Below are 27,739 nucleotides of genomic sequence, written 5' to 3'. Positions count from 1 at the left end.
GGTGTTCAAAATTATGTATACTGAAAAAAACCACAAAACATCACCCTAACAGCAACAACAATCCCCCCCCAAATAAATGTTTTGCATATTGCACAGCAAAAAAATGTGTGATTTTTTCCTTTGCAAATATGACAATCTAAAAACAAACTCATTCTGGAGTTCTGCTTTCTCTTGAATATCGTGTTTATTGTCGGAGATATTTCTAAGCACATGGACAGTACAGAAGTGGGGGCACTAATGTAACCAAGAGCAACCTTTGTAATTCCAACTTCCCAGGTTAGCCAGAGTACCAACTAAAGCTATCTCAGAGCAGCTTCATCTGCATCAGAGGTGAGGCTTGTGTAGGGTTTTACTGGAAAATTCAAGTCTGCTCTTGCTCAGTCATCCATTTGGTTTATAGTGGTGGATGAATGTTAGATATGTTACTTTTTCTTATCCTGAGAAGTGAGAATGCCTGTGGGAGGAGAATGGGCTGTCAGTTAGCCAGGTAAGATATCAGTCTGCCAATCTTCCAGGAGTAAAGAAAAAGTGCCAGATATGGATACAAAAAAAACCCAAAGAACCAAAACAAAACAAAACAAACCAAAAAAACCCCAAACAAACAAAAAAAAAGCACCCCACAACACTTTCATCTTCATGTTTTAAAGTTTTAGAAAAGCTGATGTAAATGTATGCTGATGCAGATACTCCCTAGGAACTAGGAAAAAAAGGTGTTGTCCTGGTCTTCTATCAGACAGCATTACAACTTCACCTGAGGTTTTGAAACCTATGGACAACAGACATCATATTAGAGCTAACTTCCAAGTTAAACTTCTGAACTTGCCCAACTTCTGTTAGGGATTAAACTGACCCTGTGAGAACAAGCAAGTGTAGTGTTTCTATTTCTCTCATGATCAAGAAGACTTTAGCCTTATAATGGTATTTAAAGTGTCACTCTTGATAAACCATGTGCTGAACAGGATCACCACTATCTAGATTCCAGATCAAGTAGCACACAACAAATTTACTGCATTTTCTTTCTCTCATGACTAATAGTCTACCCTCTTCAAATGCAGGACACGATCAGGCAAATCAAAAGCACTACCAGAAAAGGAAGATAATGAGAAACCTTCTGTAAAAGCAATATATTTAAATGTAATTCCCAAAGCAGTCCTTAGAGAATAAGCACCATAGCTTCATAGCATCATAGTAAATGAAGAAAATCAAGGCAATGGAATCCAATTTTATAAAGACCTAATTAGGATGGTCAGCAGGGTTGTTTGGCTTAACTATGGGATTTTTGAGTGTTTTCTGCATTTATAAAAAGGCCCATAATGAATATAAAATAGTGAAGAAGAAATATTTTTTTAGGAGAATGATTCATAGCTTTTTAATACTGAAAACTTCATAAGCTGCTCAATACTAGAACTTCCAAAGGGGGCTTACCCTATATTTAGTATCTCCGTATGTCCTTGATAGATTATTTGCTCCTGACTATGCTGAAAAAGTGGGTAATGTAAGAAGATAAGATTATTCCTTTTTTAATGTCCCACTCCTCTGTATTAATAGATCTTACTCATTATATCTACAATTTTTAGTGAATCCTTTTGTAAATTTCACATCCAGTAAATTTTCAACATGGAATAATACTTCCAGCAGAAAAACTGATTACTTTTCCTCATATTGGAAAGATTAAAAGTTTCATAAGAATGGTGGCAGGTTATCCTGGATGATGGAAAGGGTTAGGCATTGGTTACAATAAATCTCAGCACATTTTGTAGTTATATCTTGCTTAAATATGCACATGCATGCTACTTAAAAAGATTATAAGGACTTTAAAATAAAGAATGTAAAGGCTGAGTTTGAAATCTGTTGCAGAATGTTTTTATGACCTTTATGGTATTATTGCTTCAGAATGTGTGAAAAGTGCAAAATGTACATGAGCCAGTCAGAACTACAAAACTCTCAAAAGTTACACCCTGAGGCATGTAGCTCCAGCACCACTTGACACAGAGTAAGTGCAAAAACAGCCATTTTACAGGAGACCTTATTAACTACATGTAAAGATTTTAAGAGCTACTATGTGCAAATACCAACCCTATGATTAGATTACTTGAAGATACATTTTTTTAAAAGGTTTAGATAGTAAAATATGGAGGAATTACTCTACCAGGGATGCCTATTTGAAATTGCAGGAGGCTTAAGATGGTAGCTTTCCATTTGTCTCAGGATAGTCAGCTATATATGCTTTCGTCAGTGTCAGCAGTGCAAACTTCAAGCTTTCAAAATTCATGAGACAGCCCAAAAGAAGTTTTTTTATTCGCCTAAAAATCATTAGGTTAAATAAAGGTGAGTGGCTCATCCATTCTTTTCCATCCCTCCCTCTGTAAACTGCCTGGCTCATTTGTTTTCAGGAACTCTTCTCTTAACTCTGGAGACCAGAAAGTTGTACATATTTCAAATGAAAACTAGGAAGTCTCTTGGCACCCCATTAAGCTTCAGGCACAGAAGTCAGGGAAAAACAGTATACACCATAGCCTTTGTGATTAAAACAGTTTCCATCTCAATTTTGATATGAGAAGAGTCTGAAAATCTCATGATTCTGAGTGTTCAGTTTGGTATAATGAATAAAGGGCCTTTGGCCCAACACTCCTTTTTCCTTTTAAAAAAATAGTGTCAGGATAGTACCTGAATTTTAGAAAGTCCTTCTGAAGTCACAGAGGAATATGTTTCACTTAGAACATCTGCAGCTCTCTCACTCATTTTTCAGTTTTGATGTAGAAATAGGGAATTATGGTGGGTTTTGTGAACATTCTTTCTCCACTTAACTTTTCTCTTTTCCACTTCTTTGTCAGCATATTCAAGAACAGTTAGTGAATTGAGTTCAGCCTAGACATCACAGAAATTGTGACTCCTATAACTAGTCAGACAAAGGCAAAAAAGCCCAAAGAGTCACCTCGGTTAGCTAGTAAAAAGATTTCTAAAGATCTGGAATGAGATATATTTGAGGATAATATATTTGAAAAAATGTTTCCTATCATTAGTAGTTAAAGAAATGTTTCTATCTTTTATCCTGATTATTTAAAAAATAAAAAAGAAATTGCAGACGAAGCATCTGGGGTCTCTCTTCTTGCTGGTTTTTACTATTTACTTGTGAACAGTACTATATTCCTTCATCAAATGGACTTTGTTAGGAGTTTTCATTCATCATAGACTTGCTGTTGAATGGGGTGACTCATTTAGTTCCAGCAGACACACAGGTGTCTGCTGGTACTAAATGAGTTGGTTTTCCATGCTCTGGATTTTGTTAACAAAATTTGCTCCAGGAAAAGAAATAGAAAATCTTCCAGCAATATAGAACAGAACTGATTTGGATGCCCCTTGGGTAATCCCTATGGCACACTCTGAGGGTGCTGAGAGATCTGGTTACCCCCATCATGAGGATGATCTCAACTGTTTTTGAAAGATTGTTGAGATCAGCGAATGTCCCAATGGACAAAGAAAAGCAGATGTTCTCCCCATATTCATAAAAAGGCCCCAAAGTGTAATCAAAGAAAATCCTGCCCTAACCAGTCAACATCACCTCAGGCCCTGCAAAAAACTTCTAGCAAGTCCTCTTGGAAGCCACTTCAGGATTCATGAAGTAGAGGAAGGTGATTGGGAATATCTAGCAGTGATTAAAGCAGAAGAACCCCATGTTGTGGTTCTTCTGATGACTGTCGTGCATTATTAAATTACCAGATCTGTGAATTAGTATAAGGCAGCTGATATTGGATACTTTGGTTGTAGCATGGCATTAGACACAGTATTAAGTCAGAACATTATGGTCTAGATAAGTGAACTACCAGACAGCTCGATTTTCAACCTCCACAGAGTGCAGTTTGAGGTTGGTAGTCTGTCTGCTGGCTGATTACCGGTGGAGCACAGAGGGCTCTGTATTGGGACTGTTTCTTCGAATCATAATGATTTTATGGTCACTACTAAATTTGCTTTCTAACCAACACTAAACAAAATTTCGTAGGTCAATGGTAATGATAGTTTGGTTGGAGAAAGTGTGGAAAAACTAGAGTCTGAATATATCAAAGATCATTTAAATCTAGTGAACTCTCTAGATCTTGAGTCCTCAAAATTATTTACACTACTACATTACTAAAGAAATATTTGTTTCAGGCTGTGACTTGGTTTATGTTTTCATTGTAATGGAGTTTATTTTCTATACTGCAGGGAAGTGATATGGTACTGAAAATTGTGTCAGTTAGAAGAGGGAGCCAAAGTGTCACCAAAATACCTTGTTCACTTCTTCCTCCTCTGTTACTGTGATAGGTTTGTGTGGGTGGGTGGATGCATATATAAACAAACAGCATTTCCTTATTTCTTCCTCTGTCCTTTGTCTGCCTGTTAACTGAGGTATGACAATACATTCACTTTGAAAAATCTAACATAAATGTATTACTTTGAGCTCAAAGTAGAACTCCAGTTCCTAGCTCTAGTAATATACAGCGGAAGTTTCCAGACTGATGTTTCTACAGGACAGGATGAACCTGTGTTTTCATGTTAAACAAAAAGTAATCCTAAAAGTAAATCAGTCTCAAGAAGCAGGTCTCAAGAAACAATTGTCTGAGCAGTTAATATACAAACTATGATTTGAAACTCTGATGAGTGGGAGAAGAAGCAGGACAGAAATCCAAAATTATCTTCTTTCTTTGCTGGAAAAAAAAAAAAAAAAAGTAGCAGAAAAGGAAGTGCGACAAGGTGGACAAAGAAATGGAGTCTATTATCTCATTCTTTTAAATGTCTAGAAAATTTAAACCACAATCATATTCAGGACGTGTGCCTCTCTCCCAAAGCAACTAATTTTTCCAGTAAAACAAGCACAAAGAAATCATCAGTGGGACAATTTTGTACTCTCATACAGGAAGTCCATAGTGAGGCCTTTGCCAAAATTGCCCTGAAAAATATCAGTCAAGAGAGGAGAATGATGATCGGCTAAGAGTAATAGTTTTGATGTACCATCTAGAAAAGGAAATTTTGAAAAAAGGAGGAAAAGAACCATGAAAACTCTTCTTTCCACAATAGTTTAAATACAAACTCATTTCTTTCTGAAAGTATATTCATTTTTAACTTTCATGAGGCTGGTTTCTACTCCCAGAAATATTTCCTTGACCCCTAAGACACCTTACTTGAATCAAGGACAAAAGACTCTTTTCACAAGTGAAAAGTAGAGGAACAACCTCTACAGCAACATCAGCAAGAAAGTTAAATGCACGTTCAAAGAATAAGTTAAAACCCTAATTGTGAAATTCATGAAGTGGCAACTTTGAGATGCAGATCAATCAAAGGCAGGATTGATACAAGGGCAGGTATAGATTCCTCCATCTTCATTCACTGGACAGTATGTATATATTGTATTTTGCTGCAGTTGTTTCTTTGCCCAGGACCCTTATGATTCATTGGCAGAAGCCACACTGTGTCAGCTGAAATGGAATCTTTATCTGCAGCTAGAAACTGTATCATGTTTTTCTTAGCAGAAATCTCTCCTTGCATATCTGACAGGTTATTCTACAATCATACCCTTAAAAGTTTTTGAAAAAGAAAAATTCATGTTTCTTACTGAGACAGCTACACTCTATTTTCTGGAATATATATAAGAGTTATTAGAATGCTAGCAAGTTCCTTAGTATTATCAGCATCTCAAAATACCTTGGCACAGATTGATCCTTCACTGATTTCTTCTGACTTGTCTGGAAGGCCAAGTGTGTTTCCTGTCACTGGTAGCATTGCTGAAGGAAGAATTACGAGAAATTCAGGCCAGCTTTCTAAAACTGCATACAGCAAACACACCCAGGTTCTATGTTTAACCCTGTAACTCAGAATAGCAAGCAGACAGGTGAGAGACTAAATAAGATTAAAAGATGGCAGCATCAGCTAACCTACAGCAGTGTTGGTGGGAGGTGGAGAGGCAGGGAAACCTGTGCTGTAGCAGCCAAACACATCTCCAGTGCTGTCTGCCCAGTATGCAGGTATCTAAGATTACAAGGTTGAGGGAGGTGTTCTTCATCAGCGTCCTCTTCTAGAGGTACATGATTTGTGAATGAATGGCTACTGAAAAAAAGGAGCATGGACAAACACACAAATAGGTACTCCTCATATTCCTCCTCTCTGATTTCTTCTGTTGTGTTACCTGGGAGTCATCACCAACTTCTGTATTTTCATATGGCAAAATCTGAAGCACTGTCAGCTTGGCTTGATGTTGATGGACCACTTACTGTGAGCATCACAGGTAGCTGTAAGCAGCATATATTTTTACTCATTATTCAAATCTAACCTAGATTTGAATAATGAGTAAAAATGACTATATCACTATAGTGCCATAGTGATAATATTTTATGAAAGTTTAGTAAGTTATAAGTAGTAAGTAAAATTTATGAAGCATGAATCTGGGATTGTTTTTTGTAACATTCGTATTTTCCATCCTACAGTAAATAAATGGCTATTCATTTGGAAGTGTCAGAAATAACTAACAGGAGGTATTTATTTAAGCATCTTCTCATTTTGCACATGTGCAGAGCAATGATTTGTATTTAGTATTTATGAGTCTAGGGATCTCTTACTGTTTTAATGCAGTTGTAGTTCTCATAAATTTGTATCTTTAATACTTAGAACATTTGTATGTTTTGGTGAACACGGAGGTAATGTAATGTAGAAGGCAGTGCAGTCCCATTGCTTTATCCTTGAATGAGGGCTGTGATTCTTGTATGGCCTTCAGCAAACCATCCTTCTCCTCTGTGGCTGGTAGTCTGTTTTTACAGTGGTCCCTGGAAGAAAGGTGCCACACATTATCTGTGTATTTCTAATTGTTCTGAGAATATCCTCAATTAGACAAAACATGTGATAGGAGAGGACAGCTAGCAAATAGGATGTAACTACTGTCCAAAGATTAGAGTTTGTGGCTTCTAGTTTTACTTTGGGTCCAGGCATTATCTTGATAATTTACACATAGGTATCTTTTTGCACTTTTCAAGGACTCTCAAAAGCTGTGAATGGTTCTGGCTGCTACTTGGCTGTCCTGTAAAGACATGTAAAGGAAATTTTTTTTCCACTGAAAATATGTGAAAGCTGTTCCCTTTCTGTTCTGAGAGTGGTGCATGTCACTCTGAAAGAGGAACATGAGAACGTGAAAATCTAAGTTTACTTTTTATTTCATGTAAAGTCAATTCCATGAATGTTGTCCTTGCAATCTCCCAAGAGTGTCCTGAAGGGTTCAGACTCCTCTTTAAAGGTGGATAATGTTGCCAAGGAACTTTAACATTGCTGATAAATTATTCTACATAAGGGTGAATCATTGATTTATTGTCTGTGGTGTGAGATTGAAATTTGTAAGAATGGAGTATCTATGGACTTTTATAGACTGTTATTTGTAGCTGTAGTTTTCTACTGGCCACTTCTTCTAAAAGAGAACTGCTGATAATGTGGAGGTAAAAGGAACAGATAATGTAACATGGAAATTCTTAAGTACTGTGGAGCTGGAAATTGGTGAGACATCATCAGTCACTTGACCTTCAAGTGAGCAATGGAGGTGTTTGTCGCATAAAATGAAAGCTCTTTGGGAGAGCTGCAGAAGGGAGATGAGTGGGTCAATTTACTGCTTGGCTCCTGTCTGTCTCTGCTATGTTTCTTCATTCTCCACAGCTCCTAATGACACTAGCCAGGCTGAGAGAGAGAGAAGAATCTCGCTTTCTTGTCTGAAATTGCATATCTAATTCAATGTTAGCCCATTAGACCTGAATTCTGCCTTGGTGATAGCCATTTTATAATCCTGTAATCAAAAATGAGAAAAACTCAGCAATAAGCACACAGTGATTTCCATTGAGCCGGAAAGTGATATTGCCATCATTTATCTTTGTGGTTATGTCTCATTAAGAAAGTTTTATGTTTTTACACTTTTCTTCCTCTTTACTTTTTATTCTGTATTGGTGCATGAAGAGAAGTAGAGGGGTACCTTTAAAAAAAAGTTTGTAGGCAATTTGAATTTCATCTAATTAGCACAAATATTTTCCCGCAAAAAATGGGATTTGGTTTTAAAGTATGAAAGATAACCAAAAATATATTGCAAGTGTTTCTGAAATTGGACTTCTTACAATCAACGTTGTAATCCACATATTGTAGTTTACACAACTCACTTAAGTGTTTGCAAGATATTCATTGGATCTTTTTTGAAAACATTAACTTAAATCCTTAAGACATTTACAGCGTTTTGGAAAATCGTTGGTTTTTTACTCCCTGCAGTAACTAAGCACCTTGGAGCCACTTGCTCACCATCCTCCTGTAGGTAGGAGAATTGATCCATGGTCTGAGATAAAAAGTCTAAAAATTGTAACAAAACAAAATATAACAATTATACTAATAATATTAATTATAATGCCTATAATAATAATAATAATAATTGTAAAGAAAACGAGTAACAGACAGTAATTAAACCAAAGAAAATAAAATTGATACACAATATAATTGGTCATTGTCTGCTGATCAATGGCCAGCCTGTCCCCCAGTAGAAATTGGCATCTCCCAACCAAGCGTCCCCAGGTTGTATAATGGGCACAACATTCTGCAGTATGGAATATCCTTTTGGACAGTTCAGGTCAGCTGTCCTGGCCATGGTCCCTCAAAGCTTCTTATCCAGCTCTTCCCTAGCAAAGCCTGAGAAACCGAAAAGTCCTGGACTTAGGGTTAGCAACTGCAAAAACATCAGTCTGTTATAAGTATTATTCTCCTACTGAATCCATAGCACAGCACTGTACCAGCTATGAAGAAGAAAATTAGCTCTATACAGCAGTAAACCAGAATGTAAGCTGAAGAATTTTAGCAGCCACAAGCTATTTATAAACAGAAAAATGGATGACATCCATCAAATCACTTATTATCATTCATACATGCCTAATAAGAGTAATGATAATATGATAATACGTTTTCAAGTATGTTTTGGAAGTGGATTCTTCTACCTTTAACTTTTTCTTCAATACAGTTGTCTTTAGTAATGAGATTATTGGAAAAAGCTAAAAGCATTTTTCTCCTCTCCTCTCCTCTCCTCTCCTCTCCTCTCCTCTCCTCTCCTCTCCTCTCCTCTCCTCTCCTCTCCTCTCCTCTCCTCTCCTCTCCTCTCCTCTCCTCTCCTCTCCTCTCCTCTCCTCTCCTCTCCTCTCCTCTCCTCTCCTCTCCTCTCCTCTCCTCTCCAATATAAGGAAAAGATCCTTGGAGAATGCATTTCCCAAAAGTGGAACATAAAAAACAAGACAAGGGATGGATCCTGAGCCAACTTCTATTATTATTACATAACTAAGTGAATGTACCTTACTTAAAAAAAAAAAAAAAACCCAGAAATATAGAAGGGAATATCAGTAATACCTGTCCTTACAAATTCCTCTTCTGACCACTAAAGCATATCAGTGTACATTCTGTGTTCATAAACACTTTTTTCATTGGTGTTTTTTGGTGTGGTTCTACAGAGATGGTTTACAATGTCAGGACATGCATACTTGTCCTGCACATGCCTTGTAGACATATCTGTCATGAAAAAGTATCCTTGCCATCTAGAATGCTGGGAAGTGTCCTTGGCTCCACAAAACTAATTTCCCAACGAGCTAATTACTGGAGTAAGAATTTCTCAAGACAGATATTATATCAATGCACTTGCAGGAATAAGAGTTTTGTTGGAGAGAGAGCAAAATAAAGACAAAAGAAAGCTGAAGGAAGCAAAAGGAAGCATGTAAAAAAAATTCTTTCACCTTTGGATTATTCTTACATTTTTCTTGATGTAGCATCACACCAAGTGCTAACCAACACTGCAAAAAATTACTACATATTTGTGGTCTTCTACTAAGATTAGATATTCCTAGTTTCAAAAAAAGCTACATGAAACTGAATAAAGTACTGCATTTCAGTTGCAGCTCTCCAATAATGAGTATCTGGTGTTACCTACTCAGCTGTCACGCTTGTCCAGTCTAAAAGTTCTGTATTATGATTTTTACACATGCCAAAATACTGAGCAAGCTTAACAGGTATGCTCTTGTTGCCTTACAGCACAACAGAAGCTTAATAGTTGCTTACTCTGTAGTTTTGTCAATCCCTTTCTAAATACTTTGCATTATCAGATCAGGGCAGATGTAAATTTAATTGAAAAGGAGGACCTGCATAGCTGCTACCACCTAATGGGCCAGTGAAGTGTGCAGACAGAGTTCTTGCATTTCTGACTGCAAAAGTAGGTGGAGATAAAGGTTTTGACATCCTAAGGAACATGCACATTGGTTCTGTTGAGCAGGTATGAGCTGTCTTTCTCCAGCATCTGTGGTCTATCAGCATGCTCTATTGCAGGACCACAAAGAACCTGACACCTGCTGGGGAATGTCAGTGTCCATGTTTCTCTACAGAAACACCCATGTGCCATAATCCAGGGGCTCAGGGGGGGCATCCTCAGCCAATTGGTTCTATGACTCTGACTGGACAGTTAAATTCCTAGACATCATAGAGGAAAGCAGTGAATTGGGAGCAATATCGTGGGCAGAGCAAAACCGCAGGATACTAAGCAAAAGCTGTGTTCATTTCTAGTCTATAATTTATCTTGCTTATTTCCATGTGATATCAAAGGTGATATTCAGATAGTTTTAATAGATAATTAAGGAAATGGCCTAAGTGTACCAGAACCTGATGTATTGTCAAGCAAATTGCCTTACTAGTCATTATTTTTGCATCCTTTGCTATCTTCTTCCATGCAGTGCTGGAACATTTATTTCCACTAAGAAATTCAATTTTACTATAATCAAAATAATGTGCTTGTCCACTTTGGTGCTCAAAGCAATTGGGAAGAAAGCCTAAAACTTCATTATTTCCTTGATTCATTTGAATAAAGTCAAAAAGCATTATTTTAATGAAGTGGAAATATGCTTTCTGACTTGGATTTTGGTTTGAATATTGTAGGGAAATGTGTGGCTTAAGTAGGTATGCTGGATCAAATGCTAAGTGCATTACCATATTTTACATAAGGATAAGGATTTAGAGAGTTGCTTGAAAAACTTGATAGGATGATTTTCTAATGTTTAAGGCATTCAAAATCAAAATGCTTCTGAAAGAAGCATTCTTGATGCCACCAAGAATTCTTTTCAGAAAATTTACAATGATGTTGTAATGTTTCATTTTTATATATCTGCATTGAGACATTTGACAGTCTTCATTTACAAATCATGCATCTGATTTGTATTGTTTTTGTATCCTTAATAATACAGTAGCATTTCTTAAACTGTGTTAAAAATAAAATATCCAAAGTCAGTGAGCATTTTGTTTAGCTATGAGTTTTTTCAGGTTCTGTTCAGCATAAAAAAACCACTCATATTAGCACCTTTTTTGTATATTTTTACCCTGTTCTGTTCTATTTTCTGTCTCACTGAATAAAAATAGCAGATATTATTGAAATGAAAATAATTCATCATTCCTAAATTAAGGTTTTTAATAAAAATAAATGTCCCATTTCAATTTTCAGAAAGTCTTTCTCTTCGCAAGAAGGGTGGGTTTTTTTGGTCTTTTATGGGTTTTCTTTTATATCTGTGATCATAACATATTTTCTGTGAAAAGAGAATTCAATTTTTTGACCAGCATAGTAACTGCTGGTAGTATATGCTGGACATATGCTTTGCAGATACATAAAAATAGCATTTTTCATTTGTTACTATTTTATTGTTTTGTCCCAAATAAGGTGTTGCCATGTCAACATCCTGTCAAGTCCAATGGCTACAACTGGGCGCAGCATAACACACAATACATGAGGACAAGGTGTAGAAGAAGCAATTAAAATCTGCGTTATTCTGTTTTGAGGCAGCTACCCACACACTGTTATTACTGGTAACAAATGTCAGAAGCGCTTACCGCCCAGCCAGCTCAGAGATTGGTGGGTGCTCCTTGTTCTCTGTGACTGAAACTAATTTGGGATCATTGTCTGTTTTCACAGTCCTCCTTTCATTCCAGAGGGACAACAAAAAAAGCCTGCATTCAGTGGGTGCCTCCTTCTCCTGTGTGCAGGTGGTGGGCCCAGGCTGTGCTGGGGGAGCTGCCCATACGCCCTCCCATGAGGAAGTCTGCCAGAGCTGCACAAAGCACCTTGTGAGTGACTTGGGGGAAGAAATCTTTCTGGAATAACTTGAAACACTGCTTGCCTTCCTTAATTTTGTATAGAAAGCTCACACTTCCTCAGATACCTTTCCTAGCACTGAAAACTAAAACAAACCTGCTTTGCAATTTTAAACATTCTAACCTCTCAAGCCACGGCTAAAATCATAAATTTTCTGCATTCTCTCACCTGACCTGCAATATTTTCCATGGTTTGTCTTGCTTTTGGGGGTGCATTTAAAGAATTGCCTAGTCAGAGTAACCTGTTCTAATAATGTATCAGTATTATTTTGGCCCATATAATTCATTCAAAGGAAAAGAGCTCCCTCATCCTTAGTTCCTAGGAAACCTTTTCTGGTAATTCATATTGACAGCGGTGAGTTGTGACATTTATCGGTGAGGTGAAGCTGACCAGCTGCAGGGCTCCTGACTGATTTACTCAGCCAACAAGCTGCTCATGATTCCAGCCAAGTATTGACTTTTCTTTCCCTTCCCTCCCCTCTAGTTAGAAAGAAAACACAGAGGCATTTTTTATCACTACTTTTTTTTAAATAGTCATATTGAAAGAGAAAATATGGACCACCTACTATATCTTCCCTCTAAAATTTAATTTCTTAATGCAGAAGTATTTTAATATGTTTCAAGGAAAGAAAATTAGCATTGAATCTAAAGAAGTTGAAATATAAAATAAACAAGTGGATTTGATCTAAGATTATTGGAATCACTTACTTCAATAGCAATGAGCTTCAGTCTCATAAACAACCTGCCTGCAATCAAATGATCTTTGTGATGAAAAAGCTAAAAATTCAAACAGCTCATTTTCAGTCTTCAAGTTCAAAAGCAAAACCAGAATTTTCTGCAAGTATTCTAGGATTTTGTATTTTTAAGGCTTAGATACGAATAAAAATCAAAGATAAAGAATTTTCTGTATTTCTCTCACTCTTCAAGTCTATTCTTTTTGGACTAACATGCCTGAGCCACAATCGAACTTAAGGAAAGCATGAGTATTTCTAGAACTGACATTTTCAAGCACCAGTGAATTACTGAATCACTCATTCTTGGCACTGATACATTATATCCATAATTGTTCTGCTTGAGGAGGTGACATTTCCAGAAATGGCAGTTCAGCGTGACAAAGGACACAACACTGCTGGGAAGATAAGTGAAAGGTGACAAGACCGTGCAGCTGCCAAGGAACAGGAGCTCTTTGGTACATCAGCACTAGATGTAACCAAGTTCAAGTGTTGTAATCTTGATGGAGATTCAAGTCAACCTCCATTGCTAATGCTCTCATCTGATTTCTGTGATATGGACTGCATGGAATTAAGAAAAGCTGTTACTGAAGCCTTTAAACATGATGAAAGGCATCCAGAGTGACTGCTGAGAACAGCATAGGGAACAGGTGGGTAAAACAGGTGAGAAAAAGGGGAGAGCAAAGTGGCTCAGAAAAGAACAGTCAGAAGGGGGCTGCTGATGGATCAGGAAAAAAAGTTGTCACCATTATGAAAAGAACTGTGGGACAGATCAAGTTGCCACTGGCACAAATGCTCTCACTTTGTGATGACTGCAATTGAAATATAATTTAGTGAAGCTTCAATGTCTGTGCTAGAACTATTAAACCAGTTATTGCACTAGGGATCACTACACTCAAAGTAATCCCAAAAGTTAATCCATAGTTATTAAGCATGTGCAACTCTGTATGTTGCACCTACCATCCTGATTGCTATATAAACCCATAGAAACTAAAAGACATATGTACCTACACCCAGCCATTCTTCCTGTGTAAAGACATTATGTATGATGATGCTCATATATAAAATGCAGCTATGTTTGAAGAAAGTATTTCTACAGATGCACTTGGGAAAAGAGCACATTTCCAATCTGTACTTAGAGCAAGTCCTTTAACAAGAAAATATATTAAGTTGCCTATTTGAAGTGCTGTGGCTTCTTCAAATGTAGCTGCGAAAAACGCCTTTTGTCATTCCTCCCCAGTGCATTATGTTGTGACAAGACAGTCATGTTACATAACGTGATGGAGCTGATGCCAAATAGCATGTGAAAGGTTTGATCTCTTCCCCATTTAGTACGACTACCCTGAGCTGTGAGTGGCTGGACTTTAGAGGGTCTTTTTTCCTCTTTAAAGAGAAGGAACAAAGGAACGCTGTGTTTGAAAGTCCTTTCATAAGAGCTGCCATCAGAAATTTTGCTAATATTTTCTTTACATCTATTAGCTGGAAACCATCTTCATCTTTAAAATATGCACATTGTTTCTGGCTCCCTCTTTCCACTGCCTTATCAAGAGCAGATTTTTGTTAGGGCCTATGAAACAGGCTTTGAGAAACTTAAGCACGTAATCCTGTATGGCTCATGGCAGCACATGGTGAGGTGCATTCTGCAGTGTCAGTGACCTACTGGCTTGACCCATTTACTTCTCAGTGCTGACAGCAGCAGGAGAGAAGGAGGAAGGAGGGCACTGAGAAGTCACTAGGAGAGGGAGGGACCAGCAGGGACGTAGGAGGATGAAAAGCAGGAGTTCTTTCCATCTACCACCATGTATTTTTGAAACTGTTGCCGTTTTAGACTCCCTGAATCCAGTGTGTTGAGAAAGTTGCATCTTTTCAGAAGTATACTGAGGAATTATTCCCCCTGCTGTAGATTAATCCACCACAATGTAATCCAAAACCAGTGTAATCCAACTGCTCTTAATAGAGTGATCCCAGAGATAGCATTGGCCCATCAGAGTAACTGCTGTGGGTTAAGTGGCCTCAGAAACCATGTTAACAGGAGATTTACTGTGTAGCAAACAGTTTTTTGCAAAGAAGAGTTTGAAAAATTAAAGAAACTAGTCTTTCAGCTGAAGACTTTCAACCAATAAACCCAAGCCCTCTGTCCTTCTGAAAAGCAAACCTTTACTGCATTTTACTGACCTGCATGAAGCTGTTTTCATATTGAGAGGTCAGCAGAAGCAGCTGGGACAATACTGTAGAGGAAGAAAGAAAACAGTGGAAATTAAAAAATATAAGACAAAAAATCATGAAACTTTACAGTCATATCATATTTATATTTAATAAGTGTATAAACAATGTTCTTTTGATGAATGATATTGCCCAGTATAGTGATAGTACTTGCAAAACTCTCCCTAGAGCTTAAGCAACCATTATCCAAACCATGACAATACCTTTGATTACATGTTATACCATCAGTGACACACATTTTCAGTCACAGACTAACATGAGCAAACAGCAAACACAGCTTTTAAAAAGTAATCATCAGAGGGAAAATGAAATAACTCCAAACATTCAACTTAATGTCAAATATGTCAGTATGTCAACTTCCTAACACAATTGTTTTTAAAATGAGAGATCATGAACTGACAAGTTAATATATAGGTGCTTTCATTATTACATTTTCCACAACTCCAGAAAGTGAGGTCATGTTTACTTTAGCTATCACCAAAGCTCAGGAGACAGACTATAGGATGATATCAAGGCCCTAAAATACACTGTTGTAGGAAGACTGAGATTATTTTCCTGGATCAATCCAAGATTTCTTCTAGAGCTATGTCCTGCTCCTGATAAAACTCAAGAGTTTATGAATCAAAAAACTGATAAGAGACATCATGGTCTACATTTCCAAGTGTTTCAGTGAGACAACATTTATAAATTCTAATTGTTCTAGGGAAGGGATCTTTGTAACACACTGTTAAAATTCGATTTTACAATTATTAGAAAGATGCTTTTGCCTGAATTAAGGGGCAAACAAGACTAAATGCTGAAGTCAATAGTATAGATTTTATTTAACAATTAATGTGAGGTAGAGAGAGATAGAAAGAAATAGAGAAAAGAGAGCAGGGAAAGAAATAGAGTGTTAGAGAGTAAGATTAAGAGAAAACAATCCACCACCCTTGGATCCAGATGGCATCCTCTTGGGTCTCTTCTGGTCTTCTGAGTAGCAGGGATCCCAAGGTCACTCAAAACTCACCATTTATACATTTTAGCAAACAAAGGGATCAATGCTCACCAGCTAACCCTTCTCTTTATCCTATCATTTAAATGATTCCCTTGCTTCCAATGCTAATCAGTCCCATGCTCAGTCTTCCTTCTCTTTTGAGCTGGGCCTCACCTTTTGAGTCAGTGAGATAATTTTCAGCACAGCTGCTGAGCTGCCTTTCCTTGTGGGTACATTCTTCTCCTCCAGTCTTGTTTAATTGTCTTAAATCCAAGACAATTGGACAATAGTACCACATTTATCTTATCTCAAGGCTTAACTCACATCCAAATTCTCGGAATCAAGGAGGCATATTCAGGCAGGGGGTGGGTAGAGGGAGCAGATCGGCAGTTGCTTTTTTGCACTGTTTGCTGCAGTGGGCAAAGTCCTTCTTTGATCTTAACAGCATTTGGGGCAATTAAATCTCTTACACATGTGCTAACAATTCTTCAGATTTTCAACAGTGTATTTGCATAGTGCAACATCTCATTTATTGCTCAGCTGTGATACTCCCACTGTACTCCTTCAGCAGTCCTGCCTGTACCTCACTCCTATCTCAGTTTACTGGTGATTCAAATGATGATGAATGCTTATGCCTGCTTTAAAGACAGGCCATCCAAAAAATGTAAGCCTCTATTCTCTTTTAGTATTCTGGGAAAAGCACATTTAGCCCTCTGGTACAACCCTTTTCAAAATGTGTTCACCATTACTTAAGTCTTACTCCCAGACTGAAGACTAGGAGCCAATGCTGGTCCTGTCTCCATGGCTTTCCAGTCTTTGGAGGATTTATTCCATTTGTCAAGGCTGTAGAGATCCATTAGTCATTCATTATCCAAGTAATATAAAGTACCTGAGCACTGAAATCAAACTGAGAATTAATGGTAATCATGAAATATAAGCATTGTCTACATAGCCTAGAAACAGAGAGAGTGAAGGTTTATCAGTTGTGGTTGTTAAGTATGTAAATGTAGTAAAATCATGCATATTCTCTGTGTGTGTTGGCTCATTCAGTAAATACAAAAATTCCCCTTTTGGACAGTGACAAATGAAAAGCTGCTTCTTGTGAAGAGAAACTGGAAAGCACCAAAACTGTTTGTAGATTCAAATGATCTACAGGTTCAAACAGGCTTGAGTCCCTAATCTCTTTGGTTGAAGATTAACTAAAGGCCAATTGGGTACCTATTTGAAAGCTGTGTATTTATTCAGAATATTAACTGAGTCTTAAGACAGGAAAAATAAAGAGTGCCTTCATTCAAAGATAATAAACCTCAGCTGTTCAATATTCATATCACTTAACAAAATTAGAATTATATAGCAGAGCTTTGACTGATTGTGAAGTGAATGAATTACATGGCCAAAATGGATTTCCAAAGCAGGACACTGGACAGGATGACTCAGTTGGAGTGTAAATATTACAAAGAGAAACAATTACATGGCAGTGTCTCCAAGACATTATAATTTATGACTTTGACACAATTAAAATCATTTCAGAGCATTCTAAGTGCAAAGAAGACCATTCAAAGCCAGTAAAGCAATAAAAATTGGCCTTACAGATGGCTCGTTTGTTCTATAAGAAAGCAGCAGGTCCACAGAAAACTTTCAACATATTCTCCTGATAAGTCAAAATTTGCAGAGTTGATAACAAGGTGAAAAGGACAATCACACAAATTAGTTCTTCGAAGATGTCTTGGAAAACAGTCACCTCATTAAAACCTTTTACTTCTCGGAGACTCAAAAAATTAGTTATTCTGCAGAAAACACTCACATTTTAAAGTTATGTTTTCTAGGGCTAGAGTCATCCATGGCTTCCTACCCAATATATCACATTTAAGATGCTGAAGACCAGATTCTGGCCACACGTTTATGCAGATAACAAAGTAAATAAAGATGAGGCCTCTGAGACTACAACCTATTTTGGAGAAGGAACAAATACTCTGATGAAAATTTTGCAGAGGTGAACTCATATCGTAATGGGATTTCTATTCTCCCTGTTTTCCCAGTTTGTTACATTTCTTTTTGCTTACCTTCCCATTTATAAGACATTTGCACTTGAATTTCCATCTTAGTTTTTGTTATTGTTTTTTTTGGATCTTTCCAGCATGATTATTGGCAACCAAAGGCAAACTATAATTGCAAGGTTTGTACCACCCATGATTAAACATTCAGGTTGCATAAAGAAAAGATTCTTATGTCTGTAAGTGTATTGTTCACATTGCCATAGAAGACATCCCATATACCACACTTACCTGCCATGATGCCAGGGGAGCACTGTGTCACTCTGTTGCTCACACCTCACTTTAACTATTGAATCAGGTGCAAGGCAGGTTGCCATTTATAGTGTTTAATATGTTTCCTGTAAACGTGCAGGAAATATTTGTTTGAAGTTCTGAAGGAAGCAGAACTGATGTTCACAGAGATGCAACAAACTACTTGATGAAAGAAATCATTTTCAAGAAAGAGTCCTATGGGAGAAACAGAGCCTGTTTATTTACACAAAGATCAAAGCAACTTTCATATGAATTGATGCTAAATATTTAGTACTTGAATGACTAGTAAAGAACCCTCTAAACTTCTAAAGGAAAGAATAAAAATGGGAGATAGATCCTGATATATAAATATATATGTAGGCTCTCTGTTGGCAAAATCTTTCTTTATTATTTGCATTACAGTACTGTCTAGGGTCCAGCTTGAGATCAGACCTACTCTGTCATACTGTATATAAATACCTAGCAAAATACAGTCTTTTTTCTGACAAGCTTACCATGAAAACAGGTGAAGTTCAGGAAGGAGGACAAATTCTGATTCAATTTATGTGAATTTCCCCTATAACTTCAAAAATATGTACATCAAATAAAATTCAATAAAATTGTCATTTAATTACTCCAAACAATGGAAATTGATTAGTGTGCATGTCAGGAAAACAAAATACAAACAAAAGACCCCATATACCAACTGCTCCTGATGAAAACTTTCCTTAGGTTTTCTACCTATATTCTCATTTTCTTCATCATCCAAACCAAGTTTAATTACAAAAATCATAATCAGAGCTGAGTTTTCCTTACACAACTACAGAGGATATTCAGACAGACTGCTGAAGCACAAAAAATTAGATGAAAAATGAGTAGTGCAGGAATAGGCACCCATCCACCAAAGAAAGACATCTCTATTGGTTGCCTGCAGCCTCAATCTCACCCAAAATAGCCGTCTCTAGCTGGCAGAAATCTCAGTCTCCCTCCGTAAAGGTGAATCCTGAGGTTTCGGGAGGAACGAGGAACTGTGCCAAAACTGATGAATATATCTGAGTGCCAGAATTTCTGCAGCTAGGCAGGGAGCAGGCTACAAAATAGGTCAGTGGCATATATTTCTCATAGTTCACCACCTTCTTTCCAGCCTCTAGCTGCAGATCCCTAACCCTGCAAGACCTTCCTCTAGAAACCAGCACAGTGCTAACACACATCTGTGACTCTTGGGACCATGGTTAATCTGGAGCTAGGCTAAATTCACACTTCCTCAAATCAGAAAAGCTTTGTCCTCCTATGTGTAATGTACTACTTTCCACTGTATGGTCCTGAATAGTCCTCATTTCTGCAATACTTTTCCTAATAGGACAATAAGTGTGCTGTCACATGTGGTTTGTTCTATCTCTTGTTCTTACTACTTTCAATTAAAAATAACATATAAAGAGTAAGAAGAGTAGGGCTGTTGGCTGCGAGCAGCAAATAAAGGGGAAAATTGACAACAACCTGTAACAGACATTTATGAAAAAATCTTTTTTGTTTTCTATTCCTTCACATATTCAAAGTAGATTCTTCGAGCTGCAGTCCCTGGTATGGTGTTCATTACTCTTTCTTTCTCCTCAAAGAGGAATTATGGCTTTTTAAACTTAAACAGTGAAGATTTTTCACTCAGTGTAAAGGTTTATAATAAACATGCCATAATACAAATTAGACTACCTCAAACAAACAAACAAAAAGGGCCATTGCTTTAAATTCCTAACTATGGGAAAACAGTAAAAAAATTAAAACAAAATCTACTGTGTAGTAAGCCTTGTGGACAATTTCAGGCACTGAACTATGTTGAGCTCAGGAGAATTGACTCCCTTCTTTTCAGTGCCTAATGGAGGTCATGTGCTCCTTGGTTCTAGCAGCTACAGACGTGTGAAGTGTCTGCACTAATTCTCTGTGTGACCTCAGACAGGCTCATTTGCCTGTCGTGGCACAGCTGGTCCCTGTTGGATACTTGACCGCTTAAGTCTAAAAATGTCTGGGCCCTGAAGTTCTTTGTCATGTGCAAAAACACAAAGAATTTTCCATATCTTCCCGTGAGAGCTCAGAGCCATTGATATTAATGTCAGCCATTGATGTTATTGTCAGAAAGATTTCCTTGAAATTAATCCATTTTTCCTCTTTTCAATTTTGTCTTATTTTGTTGGATAACATTGCACTTTCTGTAACCTAATGTAAAGTTTATTTAACCAGATGTCCAGTTACAAATATTACAGCTGCTTGGAACCTTTCAAAATTTACCTCTTTTTTTTGGGTTTTTTAATAGCAGTTCATTGATACCAAAATGTTTCACAAAATTGTGTAGATTTCAACATCAGTTTTGATGGCATGCTTTTCAAGGTCATGGATGAAATCTGTAGTAACCCTAAAAGAAATATATAGACAGAAAGAAATATTAGAAAACTAATCTTTTCACTACACAAGTGCATATACCTTTTTTGGAAGAATATTTATTATCCATGTTTTGAACCCAAATAGCAATAAATTTTTAAACTGATGCAATAAAACCATATTTTCAGTTCTCAGTCAACCATTATATGTGTATGTTAGGACAGCATTATTATGTCTTCAATTTGTTTTTCATCAGAAACATATACCTAACAGGATACATTCTAATGGTCTATCTCCTCTGGGTTTAAAACAATTCAATATTTTCATTAATGACTTAAAAGGAACAGAGACAGGCTTATTAAGTTAACGGATACCATTTCCTGGGAGGAACCCAGGAATGTTAGAGGACAAGGACAGAATTCAAGATGATCTTAAAAAATCAGAGATATGGACAGAAAATATTACAAGATTTAGTAGGGGTAAAAGCATGATCCCGTATTTAGTCATGATTGATTCACTACATAAATACAGGATGAGGAATAACAGTCTATAGACAGTTTTGTGAAAAAATAAATGGAGGATTGTAAAGGGTCACAAAGTGAACATGAGTCAACAGTGTCACGCTGTTGTGAAAAAGGCAAATGCCTCAGAATCTGTACAGCAGGATGTATGAGAAAGACTGTGACTGGAAGGAAATGTGAAGTAATCCCTCTGCTTTGTTCAATGTTTTATTCAATGCTATGGCCTTAGACAGAATATTGTGTCTAGTCCTGGGCAGTATACTTCAATAAACTCATAGATCAATGAAGAGAGTCTGGAAAAAAAAAAAAAGAAAAAAAGAAAAAGATCAGAGGTTTAAAAATATGGCCTATGGGCAAAGACTAAAGGAAATGAGTAGTTTAATTCAGAGTAGAGAAGACCAAAGAATGGCATTTGCTTTAAATAACAGTAAAACAAACAAAAGGATGAGATGTTTTCTTGAAGTTCTTTTCTTGTCCTAGGATTTCATGATTCCTGGCTGCTGAAGTAAATAAGACTATAGTTCTGTGGAGCAGAGTCACCAGCCAGAAATACATAATACCTCCAAAATAAAAATAGAGGTATCTTTAAATTTCTCAAACTCTTATTATAGGAAATTGGAGAGAGAAAAGAGAGTAGCTGCATCAGAAACATACATCATCATTAAGTAGCAGCAAAGGGTCTGCGTAGTTCACTGGATAAGAACTTAAAATCTACTTCTACCCTGCCATCTATAACTTACTCCCACTCCAAAATTCATAGACTTAATCATAGAATGGTTTGGGTTGGAAAGTACCTTAAAGACCATTGTGTTCCACCTCCCTGCCATTGACAGGGACACCTTTCACTAGACCAAGTTGTCCAGAGCTCCATCCAACCAGGCGTTGAGCACATCAAGAGGTGGGACATCCACCACTTCCCCACCGCTGCAAAAATGTCTTGAGATTTTTAATAATCATTTTGCAATCAAACAAAAAGTAATTCAAGGTATAGCTTCTATTCAAGTATAATAGTCAAAGAGATATATTAGATAGTACAGGAATTTAAATTTCTGTGTCTATAAAATAACCACTTTGGGGTTGTTTTTACAAGCATAAAATCAGAAGCAAATATTAGACCCCCTAAAAAAAGTCTTGAGTGACCATGTGCTGTATTTTTTAACGCAGATATCTCCATAAAATCCTTAAATCATCTCTTTATTATACTCCCCAAATGGAAAAAGTGAATTGGTAAGGAAGTTTCAGAATTAAGTACTGGGAAATGTGGTGGTAAAAATCACTGCAAAATGAGCAGTTACACAACATAGGTCCTAAATACAGTTAATTCTTACTTCTACAGTGAATACAGTTCCTGTGGATCCCAAAGGAAACAATATTCATCTTATTTCATCCTGTAGGAAGGAGCTGCCTAAAAGGAAGACTGCTGAAAACACAAAGCACTGACACAACATTTGAGATATTCTACAGAAGCAACATACAGAGACTACACCATTCATCAAGCTGTACATACCGTTCCTTTGCAAACAGGTTTTTTCCCCTGTTTTTTTTTTTTTTCCCAGCTGCCAACATGGTGAGGAAAATCACTTAGTTCAAGTCATATGAGTCCTCTGTGAAGGTACGGGACTGGACTATACTTGCTAAGGCTTCCAGAAAAAAGAGGACAATACAGACAATTCAGAACAGCAGGGAGAGCATAAAACTAGAAAATCTTGGAAGTTGTGGTTGTTTGTCTCCTCACTCAAGTAGCTACAATGAACTGAAAATGTTGTACCCAGAAAATTCCCTGAAATCTTTCCTGTTCCCAACTTCATTCCTGAAGTATGCGCACTGAGGTCCAAGTTCCTCTTTCTACTTTGTTGGTGGGACAAGGAGAGAATAGGCTTGTGTGTCACTAATGGCACAGGTGCCATTGAGACCAAGTTGAAAAGGTGTGGGGCTGTCTAAATAGGAAAACAACTCCCCAGTTCAGAAAAAAATAGGTACTGGACACTAAAGACTTTGTGACTTGGTAAACAGAACATGACACCAGGTAGCAATAACAAGAAAAGAATTTTCACTTTAGGAAAAAGAATCTTATCAGCCACCCACCATGTGCTATAATTTAAAAGCTTTTGAGCAAAAAAGCACTGCTTTACTGCTAAAAGGTTTAAAATGCTGCAGTATGTAGACCAAAAAGTCTTGATTAGCTGTGGCAGATGAGTCAGCAGAGAAACAGTTCACAATGCAGTGCAGCCCTTACATTTTGACATGTATTGTTAAGAGCTCCCCAAAGTCATTCCAAAGAGGCAAAGAAAGAAGGAAAAAAAAAAAGAAAAAAGATAAAAAAAAGGAAATGGTGGCATAACGAATTCAACCTTGAAAATAACAGAAGGGAAAGGATATGAAAATGGAGGGCATAGCATCCTTCATCGTCATAGATTTTGTGGAGATTTGGGAATTAGCATACAAAATTTAGTCTTTTCTGTCACAGGGGATTCCTCAAGATGTCTATGTATTGGATTGTCCTGATGCACTCCAGGCAGAAACTTACTTTTGCAGCCAGGGAAGTAGTGTTTTAATATTATGAACTACAACACAAGCCCTTTTCTATTTTTGAGAGAAAGAAAATGTTGCATAAATACAGTAACAGATGTGCAGTAGTGCTGGATGACTACACACTGTGCATCTATCCGTGAGTATACCATCTATAAATCTAAAGAAACAAAAATAATTTGATTGAAGGGCTGGATAACACATATCCCAGAAACATGCTGGTTCTGCAACACTCATGTACAGTTAGCTGTTTCTTTCAGAACATGATGAAGTTGAGCTCCCAGAGCCGAAGTCAAGAAGGGAAAAAGGAAGACATAAAAAAGAGGTTCTGACAGTTCCAGATCCCAAGATATTTCTAGCAAGACTCAAAATTCTGTCATTAATATTCCAGGTTTCTACAGGACTGGATTCCATGAGTGTTCCAGACAATCATATGAGATTACAGTCTGGTTTAGAAGTGAGATGGTTTGCTTTAATCTCTCAAGGTCTGAAGAGTTCCTGTTAAATGTGAGAATGCAGAAGTTCTCTTGCATAATTTAGCACGGCTGCATGATGGGAAACATTTTACAGTGTCCTCTTGTTGGAATTGTTACACTTCCCAGTGCAACAACCAGCTATAGAAGTGATATAGGTTCAGGATATTGGTTCAGGATATTGCAAGAAAGGGCTGCAGAACAAAAGCAGTTTCTCACTGCAGAGAAAAAGTTAAATTACAAGTCCACCCTCCTATTGGGGCTATAAAGTCAAGGGTTGAGGTAACAGTCCCACTTTCTCCTTAGACAGGGAAACATAATGTACCCACAGCTGCAGCAACATAGGGAAAAACTAATATGACAGCAAAGCTTTTCTCCCTGCCTGGATAATATCAACAACAGCTTCTGTGTCTCCACACTGAGCTATATATGCCTAAATTTTGAAAGATTACCTTCTTTTTTCTTTGTATCCTGAGCCTGAACTGAACAAATAAGTTATAAATAATTAACACTCAAGCCTATTTAAATTTCAAAGGTAGTGGAAGTCTTCCTCTCTAATTTTCTAGATTGGTACACACTGTTTTGGTTCCAAAATGTTTGTTAAATCAGTAGAGGTGGAGTTTTTTCCCTGTACTGTTTGGAATGTGATCAAAGTCTGAGAAGGTATTAGGATGAGGAAGCAGTTTCCAGAAGCACCATTTTAACCACTGTGGGTTAAGTCATGCTCTTTTTCTAGTATAAGAATCCTCTCTTTCAGTTGTTACTAATATAGTTCAAAAATTACTTAAGAATATAAATAGAAATACTGATGGATTTCACAGTTTACTGTTAAATTCCTATCATACTTTCACATCAAGAGAGGTTTCTAACCACACTGTTAAATTTTATGCAGTTCTTTACACATTATTATTTTCACTAGGCTTATATTTTACTGTCTTATAACTGTACTGCATCTAAACACAGAACCGTAGGGAGACAAGTAGATAAAAAGTGCAGATGGTGCTAAGAAAAATCTTTCAGCAGATCTTAGGCCAGACAGAACTCTGTGTGCTTTATATTGCAGCTGTGTGCAGTAACTGTAGACCATCATAATGCACAGATGGAAGTGCAAGTTTGAGGGCTGTTGAGCATGTGGATTTTCCCAGTGTGTCACAATTACAGAAACATCTGTGCTAAATAACTTCAAGCTGATCCGCAGCAAAAATTGGCAATGTTCAATAACTCTCAATATCCTCTTTTTCCCCTGTGGTGAGATGGCCTAGTGATTGCGAGTTGGACTATAGTATAAAACATGTAGCTTCATTATTTCAGGGCCTATTTAGAGATTTCTCCCATGGTATATTACCTAAAAAATCCATATGTTTTTCTTTACTTAGCTCTATAGAGCCTGAGTTTCAGAGATGCCACATGCCTGCAGCTATCATTGACTTCCATTAGAGGTGTGGATATGTAGGTTCCCTGAAAATTGAGTCCTGTGGGGATATTTTTAATTGATTTTGATTTGCACAGGGAAAGGGAACAGTCTGGGTGGCATGATCATAAGAGAACAGAAGAGAAACAGAGGCAGTTTGCCTGTAGGAAAGGATTAAAATCTATGAACACATCTGATATTTATGTTGTGCCATAAAATATAGAGAACATTCATCACTTTCTTTCTTCTAGGAGACAGTGGAGACAGTATTGCCCTGAAAAACTGTTACAGAAAAAAAAAAAAACATTCCCAAATACCCTAAGTGAGATAATTACACGATCTTCAATATATTTAGACCACAATGCAATTTAGTAAACTTCACTGTTCCTTATCTATGACTGAATTAGGACACTGTTTCTCTCCCTAGATTCTCTTGCAGCATTGGAACCCTGAGGATTTTTGGATGTAAGTGCATCACTCAAATATGACACATTACCAATTCCTCATGCACTGCCACAGAATGACTTTTCAATCCTTGTTGTCTTTAATTTGATCTAGAAAATCACCCCAAAGCAGTTACCAGATTTTTCTCACTTCCTCCCAGTAAAAGAAATAGAAGGATTTATATATTTTTTTAGCTGCAATACAATACAAAAACGTCTGCCTAATGTACATTTTTCCATGCATTGCCCAATGTCATTTGGGACTTTCCAAGTGTATAATATTGTTTCTCAGAAACTGTGATCACTCTTTAATGTAATAGACTCAGCAGTAGGATTCCTTTCCTTGTATCTAGTGTGGTTTTTTATTTTCCTCAGTTCCACCCCAATTTCTTCCAAGAATACTATTATTCAACTAAATATTTCCTTGAGTGCTTTGATGTTCAGACTCTTGAAATATTAGCAAACTAGTGACATGCATCTTATCTGACATTCAGCCAACTTAAACAGTGTTAGTTCTTTCATCTTTATAAACCAGCCTCCAGTTTTCGATAATTACTGCTACCTGGTTTTAAATTCTTCCTAGTTAATCTCTGACTCTCTATGTACTGCAGCTACTATAATATTCTAACTACCATCACATCTGAACTACAGAGGAACTATAATCTTCTTGGTTTATGATATGACTCCTCAGAGGGAACAGCCAAAATCATATTGGCTTTTTATGCAGCCTTATCTCTTTGCCAGCTGTTGCATAATTTTTTTGCACTTCAATATATATTCATTCTAGGGTGAATGCATAGCTAGCTGATGTCTGAATGTGGGTCTTCTCTTGTTCCTTTTTCAAAGATTTTAAGCTTCTAAGTAGGAACACTGTAAAAAGCAAAACCAAAAACAAACAAACAAAAGAATTCAAAAAATAAGGAAAACAGACAAAAAACCCATTCCAACATAAAGGAGAGATTGAAGGATTGAAAGAATTTATCAGTCTTTTTTTCTCCTAGTCACCCATCCATCCCCAGTGCACACCCACCTGAAATCATCCAACGGCCCCTCTCCCAGAGTTCTCCCTGCCAAATCTAACAACTGCCAAGTTGTCAAGTGATTCTGTTATTGTGTCCCCATAGCAACAAGCTTTCTGGCCTGAGTGACAGTATTTCCATATTTTCAACTGGAAAATGTCCCAAATAACTCTAGGAGCACCTGGAGTTTTCCTGCTATGCATATATCTTTTTCTTTTCTCCTCCCAATGCTTCATATACCAAAAGGAAGTTATTTATACTCATTGCAACGGATGGTATGATGACAGCTGAGCTTTTGAAATTTGCTTGAAAATTCTGTAAATCTGTCCTTTCTGTGGAATTTATGTTCCTTTTGAAATATAATTTGTGAATTTTAATGCCATATTTAAAATAAAATTTTAAAAAATAGCAGTATGTAACATATCAAGATCTTGATAACTGAACAGAGAAAATATATAATGTATTATGCGACACATTCTTCAAGCTTTTAAAGTCAATGAGAAGTATAAGAGAAATGCAAAAGAACTGATGAAAATGTTTTCCTCAAGGAGGAAGACATTTCTAACCTATGTATATCTGATACGTTACTCTACCATGTGCTTTGACTA

At 37.0% G+C, this 27,739-nt stretch overlaps 1 long non-coding RNA gene across 1 annotated transcript; it reads right to left on the bottom strand.

Annotated features, from left to right (window-relative positions):
• Nucleotides 1-621: 621 nt before the first annotated feature.
• Nucleotides 622-27,304, bottom strand: LOC113458915 (uncharacterized). The gene is made up of 8 exons (XR_012582255.1): nucleotides 27,143-27,304; nucleotides 22,764-22,896; nucleotides 22,051-22,180; nucleotides 20,646-20,769; nucleotides 18,366-18,581; nucleotides 15,060-15,112; nucleotides 5,680-5,759; nucleotides 622-4,685 (listed from the first exon to the last, which is right to left on the bottom strand). It is a non-coding gene; the product is annotated as an uncharacterized LOC113458915 (long non-coding RNA).
• Between the last annotated feature and the right edge of the window lie 435 nt (nucleotides 27,305-27,739).

Source organism: Zonotrichia albicollis, chromosome 1 (assembly GCF_047830755.1).
Source record: "Zonotrichia albicollis isolate bZonAlb1 chromosome 1, bZonAlb1.hap1, whole genome shotgun sequence".
Lineage (NCBI taxonomy): Eukaryota > Metazoa > Chordata > Aves > Passeriformes > Passerellidae > Zonotrichia > Zonotrichia albicollis.
The sequence above is the reverse complement of the archived record's forward strand: the minus strand, read 5'-3'. Positions and strand labels throughout refer to the sequence as shown.